Raw genomic sequence first — 8,959 nt, forward strand, 5'->3', positions numbered from 1 at the left:
ATGGTAAATAATAATAATAATAATATTTTACAATATAACAGTTTTACTCTATTTTTGATCAAATAAATGCAACCTTGGTGAGCTTAAGAAACTTTTCAAAAACATAAAAAAAATCATACCGACCTCAAACTTTTGAATGATAGTCTGACATTGATCTCTGTCTACTCACTTTGCACAATGTGTTGTTTGTTGCATTTTTGAAAGTGCCACCACTTTACTGCTTTATTATATGTGGTACATCTGATTTCACAGTTAGCCGCCCCTAAATGTCGTGTAAAACTGAGGTTGGCCACTTAAAGGGATAGTTCACTTTGAAATTAATTTTTGATATGTTTTAGCTTACCTCAAGGGCATCCAAGATGTAGGTGTCTTTGTTTCCGCAGTAGTTTCAATTTTGATATTTTTAGGTCAAACCGTTCTTGTCTGTCAGTCATATAATGCAGGTCGATGGTCACTGTCTCAAAACACAAGCACAGAGTCCAAATTAAAACAATTCCCCATCGTCCAAATTAAACAATTCCGCATCGTAAGTACACATTGATGGCCTAAGACACGAAACGAGCGGTTTGTGTGAGAAAACGAACAGTATTTATATCGTTGTTATCTCTTGAACACAGCACACGTCCAAATGATCTGACGGCGCGGGCGGGTATAGATGTATGCACTAGATGTCGCTTCGCTACGGTTTCGTTCCAATGAACTGCAGTAGCCAAGGCGACATCTATTTATATATCTATACCCGCCCGCGCCGTCAGATCATTTGGACGTGTGCTGTGTTCAAGAGATAACAACGATATAAATACTGTTCGTTTTCTCACACAAACCGCTCGTTTCGTGTCTTAGGCCATCAATGTGTACTTACGTTGGGGAATTGTTTAATTTGGACGATGGGGAATTGTTTTAATTTGGACTCTGTGCTTGTGTTTTGAGACAGTGACCATCGACCTGCATTATATGACTGACAGACAAGAACGGTTTGACCTAAAAATATCAAAATTGAAACTACTGCGGAAACAAAGACACCTACATCTTGGATGCCCTTGAGGTAAGCTAAAACATACCAAAATTTTATTTCAAAGTGAACTATCCCTTTAAGTCAATCAGACGGTTCTTTGTGGACTAGGCTTTATGTCGATAGTCAAAACTCTGACTGAGTGAGACTAAAGCAGAATCTGTCAAGAGCTGCATTAATCCTGAGAAAGATGCATCATTGGTCATCACTCGCTCTCCGTCTTTCACGGAGTTGGTCAATCTCACAAGTTCAGTCTTTTGCGCTGTTATAGCAGCTCTGGGTCAGCGGGTGAAAGCTGATTACAACAAAGGTCAGGACTTAAGAGACTTACGACAGGTGAGGCGACATCTTACGCAGAAATCCCTCTAAGCAGATCATCTTGATACAGCTGCTCCGATTGGACAGTGAAGATAATGCCGAAACGCTTCAAAATAACAAACTCACATTGAATTATCCCTGCCTGAAACTGATCTTTATGGCACACTGCTGCATCGAGCCTTCAAATCAACATCTATCGAGAGTCTAACAGTTTCAACGGCCTCCGACAGTATTTATTGAGACGCCTCATATATTACAATCCTTTTCTGTGATGCAAACAGCTTATCAAGATCCTCTCAGCTCTGTACAGAAAGACAGACATCTCTCTACATCCTCACGTGGGACTCTCTAAACACTTACACGGATTGCAGTCACAGTTTATCAACGCTTCGCAATCCTCTCAGACCCCTGACTCAGGCCAGAGGGACAGAATTTAGGGCTTTTTCCTCAGCAGTCCAAACTAATCTCCTTTGTGAACACTGTTGTCCTCTCTGTGACCAAATACCACACACAGAGATTAACCGACGAGATAAACAAACTCCAAAAGAGTCGAGTCCTAAAACGGCATCAGGTTGGACAAGTGAAGGATCTGCGGATCAATACCCAAATCCAGACAAACACGAGACAGAGAGTCTGATGTTTAGAAGTACATTTATTCCTTAAAAGACTGAAAATTCAATATTTAACCACAATCAAGTTCTGGAGAAAACTGCCTGAAAGAAAAGCATTTGCCAATGGATTTTTCAGAGAAAGAGAGATATCTATGCAGAACAACCCAGCTAAACCAACAAATGGTTTAAGGAATACACTTTTTGTGATTTCCGGTGCTATACAGAGAAAAACTGTAATAGATATAACATTTCGTGTAATTTTACAGTAAAATACTGTAAAAAGTAAAAGGAACAGTAAACTGTAAAGTGACATTCCCAGATTTCACTGTGAGACGCTTCACATCTGATGTTTTTTTCATTTTAACAATTATGTTTCTTCTAAGATTTTTTGTTATGTACATTAGGGTTTTATGTTACATGTTATATTGTTAAATGCTTGTTTATTGCATTATTTTAATGTTGTTACCATGATGGTGTTTTGTATCTGTGTGCATGACACTGTATGCACTTTCTAATATAGTTATACTAATATATTAGTAGTATTAGTATTACTATATTATTTCCCTCAGCTTGTGGAAAAGCTGCTTTGATTCATCATGTGGTTTTCTCTTTACCAGCAGTGTTATTATGGTGTCTACAAAATATTTGTAGACATTTAATGGTATCTTATGGGTTTAGTAATAAAATCTGTGTTCTAAAGAGAGGGTGTTCTTTAAAGTCCGCGTGAACCGGAAGTTGCAAACGACTTTTCTCCAGTGTTGTGACGTATTTCCCAGTGAAAAGGAATATTGAACAGAGGGCAGGGTTTTACTCTAGCGCTCCTCCTCTCCATCTCTCGCTCATAGCAGACTAACGGTTTGAGGGGAGTGGTTAAGCGTTTCCCAACCCAAGCCGTCAAACCTACATCATCAGAGAAGGAACGCCATTCCAGACCGGAAGTAACTTTTCAGACTTTGATTAAAGATTACGACAGCAAACCATTTTTTTCTGTGTATTAACTTGCACGGATTAATTTTTCACCACAAGACTAGTAATATGCGCTAACAAAGTAAATAGGGTCAATTTTGATTTCAGTTGGACTTTAATGCTTTAGTCTCACATGTTTATTGATATAGTTTTAATCAGTGTTGGGGAAAGTTACTTTTAAAAGTAATGCATTACAATATCGCGTTACTCCCCAAAAAAGTAACTAATTGCGTTACTTAGTTACTTTTTATGAAAAGTAACGCGTTACGTTGCTTTTGTGTTACTTTTTCTCACCTGGGCTGGGCTTGCTTGTTTGTTTTTTTAATAACAACAAAAAAAAAAATCTATTTTTGGCAAATGTTAAGGCCTTTTGTTTTCACACCTTAATAAGTTTTCCCTATTTTGTCATATATTCAAGTGAAAAAATAAGTGGGCGGGACTTCTTTTTGTCCATGAGGAATTGATTGGATGGTTGTGGTTTGTTTTTGCTGTGATGTCATGTGAGTGACAGGTTGTCTCTCCCTCACACTAGTAAACACATCAGAAGTCACTGCAAGAGGGAGGGGTTATTGTGATTAAAGATTCAAAAAATAATAATTATTAGACCAAAATTTTTAGGTTAAATCATTCCTTGACCTTACTTTGCAGATCATCTGACTGACTATATCACAGAGTTGACAATATTATCATTGATCATGAAAATAACAGACTGACAGACAGTAAAGAACTCGCACTGACTGCCAAGTAAACAACAAAACTAAATATGAAATTATTGATTTGTGCAGTTCGAATTGATCATTCATTTAAATTTAGCCTAGAAATGAAGACATTATGGATTTCAAAAAAGTTCCTAATGTAATATTTAAAAGTTGACTAAATGATATACAGTACAAGTCTTGATCACTGTTCTCCCCATGGCAGATAACTGACTTCCTGAGTCAATCTCACTTATCAGTCCATCACAAGCCCCAGTGGGGATCTCAGTACACGCCTATGGCACCACCCATCAGATTAAACCACCAGTCAACTGCCAAGCGTCCTCGCTTTCCTGCTTCTAGTCATTCTCACATGGATGTGATGCTCATAATATTGCCTTCTAACGTTCTGTCTAACTAAGCGTCTGATATGGGTGTGATAGAGCTCAGGCGACACACATTAGAATGGCACTTGAGACAGCAGACCTGCACCACAGACAGGGAACACCGCTCTTCACATTCTGCCAGCGTCATTACACGAAAATCCTGGTCTGGCTCTGACCTCAGTACACAAAAGATCCATCTGGCTAGATGATAGTGAAAGTTAATATATTCATGTGATCCCAGGCCCAAGAACTACTTGATCGCCTTGGTGGCACGTACGTAGGATATTTGAAAAGATGAGTGAGCTCAAGTGGTAAAGCCCGAAGACTCATGTGACCTTGAAAAATATATCACAGAATAGCTATGGATTAATGATACAGCACTTGTATGCGGTGTAACACAGGAAGCATACGTAAGATGTGGAAGCACTGGAAAGGTTCAGTGAACATGGAATGTGAACATACCAGTTGCAATACCAGGAATACCACTTTCACAATCTCTTATTTCACCATTCGTAGTACACATTTTTGGGTGACAATATGTCTAATGATTAGATTAGCCTGATAATAGAGGCTCCTGCATATTTTGACCAAAAAAATGCAATCATTTCACTCTTGAAGGTAAATGAGGAAAATCTTTGTATGGCTGGAGTACAGGATACAGGATACTTTATTTAGTCACATAATTTGACAGATGTAACTCATTTAAAATAATGAAAATGTATTATTATTTAAATAATGTGTGAAACTTACATACTATGCATTTGACACTAAAACTACTGAGCGCACCAGGGTTGGTACAAGAAAAAAATGTCATTGGTTTTTAATACCTTTGCTGTTAAATTGCATGTAATTTATTACCAGGTACACCACATTTGAATTTGCCACGTCTGCTTTTCAAATTATATGTATATGACATCCAACTGTGACAGGGCTGAAATAATAAAGTGCTGTGTGGTTCGTATTAGGGAAATACTGATTAATAACTATTAGTATTTACAAAGTAAATAGGTGCGAGGCTGTAAGCAGGATTAATAGTTAAAAGAACAATTTTAAGAATTACTGAATAATTCAGAGATTGAAAAAAACCCTGTATTTGTTGACAACAAATATAAATATTGGATTGGATTTTTTTTTTTTTAAAGAACAACCCAGTTAATACAGTTGGTCACTTCCTATATAAAAACACCTTTAGTATACTGGACTGTGATACTGATTCATGCTGCTGTTAAGCAGTGAGTGTAATGCCACAAAGATACATTGTTTTGCACAGAATGCATGAAAAGAACCATTACATCTCACTCTAGTTACAGCATGAAATCGAGTAGATAGCTACTTTGCATCCAACTTATCACACAGCGCCCATTTAACAGTCAAAACACACTCATTGTGCTCCTACTGTCTGTCACTTGGTGGACAGGTGTTACTGGTTTGCTTATTCACACGTTTACTTTCCACATGGAGTGCTGGCCAGCTCTGAAGAGACACAGAGCGAGGAGATGAGTGCCATCTGCCTGGTAGCAAAGCCCCTTAATCTGACGCCATCCATACGTCTGACCTCATAAGAGCCAGATAAGATCCAAGAGCCCAGGGGTTAAATGAATGATTATCAAATACTGAAAGAAGAGTGAAAGAAATCACACGAATCCTTTCCTGAATAAAATGAATCCATCTGAGAAAGTCATTATCTTCAGGTCAGGTCTTATTGGAAATGAGCATGAACAGTTTAAAGTTCCTATAACGTGCTATTTTAGTATCACTGAGATACTATTCGAGTTTGTATTAATATTTTGAATCAGATTTCATTTTTATATTTTCCGTTTTCATTGTAGTTAAATGTTTAGTCATTTTGTTGTGTCTCTTAGTTATTTTTATATTTTTTAGTCTATATAGTTTTTTTATTAATTTTTATTTACTAATATTAGTTATTTTAGTACATCAAGCAAAACTAAATTAAAATAAGAAATTTAGCCTTAGCAACTAGTTAAACTTAAACTTATTTTATTTCAGTTGACATTTATTTAATTATTTCAAGTAAAAATAAAAGTTTGAAGGTTTTTGTTTCAATTAACTATAATAACCTCGATCATTACTGATTAATTGATGACAACATGTAACTCTAACCCTAAGTTAATTTATACATGTCTATTTCTATTAGCCATTTTATATCTAAAAGTAATTATAACAAATAATTTATAATTATATATATATATATATATATATATATATTATAATTAACAATAAAATTATAATAAAAACCATAAAACGAAAAAAGGAACATCGCATATTTATAAATTAATTATATATATATTTTTTATAATTTATAAATACAGTATTTTTATATTAAATAATATATTGATTTATTTCATTGAAATATTGTATATATTTAATATTAATATATAAATAATAACATAAATCTAAAAATCCAAAAAATAATACATTATTAATATAAATGAAATATAAATGAATATATATGAATATATATATATATATATATATATATATATATATATTTTTTATGTAATTGCTATTATTGTGACATTTGAACCAGTTGGCCATCTCCCAAACAATAAACACTGGTGTACAGATCTGTTGTTTGATCTAGATGAATAACAGGGGGAGGGAAGGAGAGAAGAATGAAAGAAGTAAAGTCAGTCCTGACCACAGCCTGGGGCAACACCTCCTGTCTGATGTTAGCAGTTCCCCTGGAGATTCATTAATGATTACCAGACACACAATCACTGAGATTTTTTGTGATGCAAGAGTCCTAAAAGGGGGAGGTTACTTTAGGACATAAAGGGATCATAAAAGACCAGATCTATAGAGCTGTGATATATGATACTGTAAGCTGTATAGATCTCTGCCTCCGATCTGAAGAACAGCATCCGAACTGCTAATAACGCATCATCTCTGCAATTTTCAAGCCATTCAAACAGAATCAACAAATAGATCAGTGATTTCTGCCCATGAGCATCAAGACCATTACGGTCAAGAACGACTCCATCAGGCCACTGTAATGCTGAAAGCCGATAGGCTTGCAGTTTAATGGCTATTGACAGCTGTTCCTTAGGGAGTCAGTGCTGGTGTACGGCATCAGGGAGCAGTCGACTTCAGGCAAGAAGCTCTCTCCATCTGCTACCATCTCCTGTAGCTTCTCTTTCTCAGTCCTTCTCCACCCACACTCCTCTCAGTTAAAAGGGCATCTGCTCAACCACGCTATACCTCCTCAAAGTCCTCTTGGCTATGATTGGAATAGCAAATACCATTCTACTCATACTAGTTTTGCTGGTTTATGTTAGCTAAAAGGTTGAAAAATGAAAATTCTGTCATTAATTACTCACCCTTCATGTCGTTCCAAACCTTTCGGTCATCTTTGCAACACAAATGAAGATCTTTTTGATGAAATCTAAGAGATTTCCGTTCCTCCATTGACAGCAATGCAACCGAAACTTTAACGCTTCAAAAAGTTCATAAAGAGATCGTAAAACTAATCCAAATGAATCGAGCGGTTTAGTCCAAATTCTCTGAAGAGACTCGATCGCTTTCTATGATAAACAGATTGAATTTAGGCTTTTATTCACATATAAACATTGATCAAGTGAACATAAACAGAAGCTCAACCGAACCTGCTTGACGCGAGAGAACAAACCTCATTGGTTCTTGCTGAAGCTCAAACGTGCTGCGTAACACGAGAATGAACATCATTGGTTTTCGCACGTCAAACAAACAAACATGCTTTAGCTTTCGTGTACTACAACTGATGAATGTTAATTTGTGAATTTTGTTCCTAAATTCAATCCGTTTATCATATAAAGCAATCGAGTCTCTTCAGAAAACAATTCATATGGATTCGTTTTACGATCTCTTTATGAACTGTTTGAAGCGTCAAAGTGGTAGTTGCATAGCTGTCAATAGAGGGACAGAAACCTCTCAGATTTCTTCAAAAACGTCTTCATTTGTGTTCCGAAGATGAACGAAAGTCTTACGGGTTTGGAACGACGTGAGAAGAACGACGTTTTTGGGTGAACTTGATCCCTTTAATTTGGCTTTTACTGTGCTGTGCTTAACGTGGTAACAGTCAGCATAGTGAAACCCTCTCAGAGAAGTTAAAGTACCACCACTACAGCCATTAACACACTGCTTCAATAATACATTTCAAGACAATCACTGTTGGACATCAGATCTCCTGCTGTGAGCAATGTTCCTGTTATTATGCAGAAGTGGAAAGATAAAGGACAGTATTTTTCTGCTGATTCTTCAAGGATTGTTACTCGCTCTTGGGTGTCAGTCTGACAGATGATTAATTTAATTAATCGCTGCAGTAGGAAAAGTCTCAACAAACCGTCGGATGCTATGAAGTAGATGAAAAACTATTTTCATTTAATTGAAATGGGTGGCAACAAGGATTTTGTGCTCAACAAAAGAAAGAAAGTCATGTGGGTTCAGAACAACATGAGAGTGAATAAATTATGACATTTTCATCCTATAACATGCAAAATAATCAGTTTACAGCTCCATATCGCTATAGAGATGCATGTTGTATCAGTACCACTGCATTTTCATTTACCTTTGCTTTCATCTTGAAAGTTATTCACAAAATAAGTATAAAAATATTAATAATGATGCCTAGAATTTAAATTGATTTAACAGTTGATTTGATTCACACTCGAAATGTTAACTGGACTCTGATGCCGCTGTAAGCATGCCTCCTTTTATACTGCGTTCCTAAGGGAATCTGCAAGTAGCAGTAACAGGACATAAGTGGCAAACACACGCTCTCTGGACTCCAGGGGTTTGCACTGATGCCTCGGTACTCCCATGGGTTTAGTTCGGCCAAAATGATGCAACTTACTTGACAATAATAGTAGCTGACAAACAATGTGGCCTAAAGATTATTGTGAGCAGCTAAGAGGTCTTTAGGAAACTCAATCCAGGTCCTCTGTCAAATCCATACTCAAGTCATGCACTGCAATG

The sequence above is a fragment of the Rutilus rutilus genome (assembly GCF_951802725.1).
Source record: "Rutilus rutilus genome assembly, chromosome: 6".
In the NCBI taxonomy this organism is placed as follows: Eukaryota; Metazoa; Chordata; class Actinopteri; order Cypriniformes; family Leuciscidae; genus Rutilus; species Rutilus rutilus.